Source organism: Plasmopara halstedii, assembly GCF_900000015.1.
Source record: "Plasmopara halstedii genome assembly, contig: Scaffold_7, whole genome shotgun sequence".
In the NCBI taxonomy this organism is placed as follows: domain Eukaryota; phylum Oomycota; class Peronosporomycetes; order Peronosporales; family Peronosporaceae; genus Plasmopara; species Plasmopara halstedii.
In genome coordinates this window covers 143863-144431 of record NW_020186929.1, presented here as the reverse complement: position 1 = coordinate 144431, position 569 = coordinate 143863, and positions in this window count along the sequence as shown.

Sequence of the window (569 nt, the reverse complement as noted above, 5' to 3'; positions counted from 1 at the left end):
CTCAAAGCTGCAGAGAAGAACTACCCAGTTCATGACAAGGAGCTACTTGCGATGAAGTGTGCACTTGTCAAGTTCAAGATCCACCTGCTCGGCTCCAAGCCATTTGTTATCTATACAGATCATGCGTCACTACGCACTGCGCCTCAGTCGCCCCACCTCTCGCAGAGGATGGCTAGATGGCTATCTTTCTTTGCGGAATAAAACTTCGAAGTGAAGTATAAGCCGGGAAAGCTGAATGATTTAGCTGATGCGCTGTCACGCCGACCAAACTATAAGCTTTCTCAGGTTACAAATGTAACGTCGTCTGTGACGGATTTGATCCGTACCTCGTATGCAGGTGATGGGATGTGTGTAGAGCTGATACGGGCTCTCGGGAGCAAGGGGTTTGGAGACTCAGACAAGAAATTGTCACCAAGACTGCGTGCACGATTGCACCATATTCGTTGTGTAACGGCTTGCAATATTATAGCACCGATTCAACGGATACTCCACGAACTGTAGTTCCTCATCATGAGGATTTCAGATTTTGCATCTTCTCGGAGGCTTACGACACGCCACTCGGTGGTCAC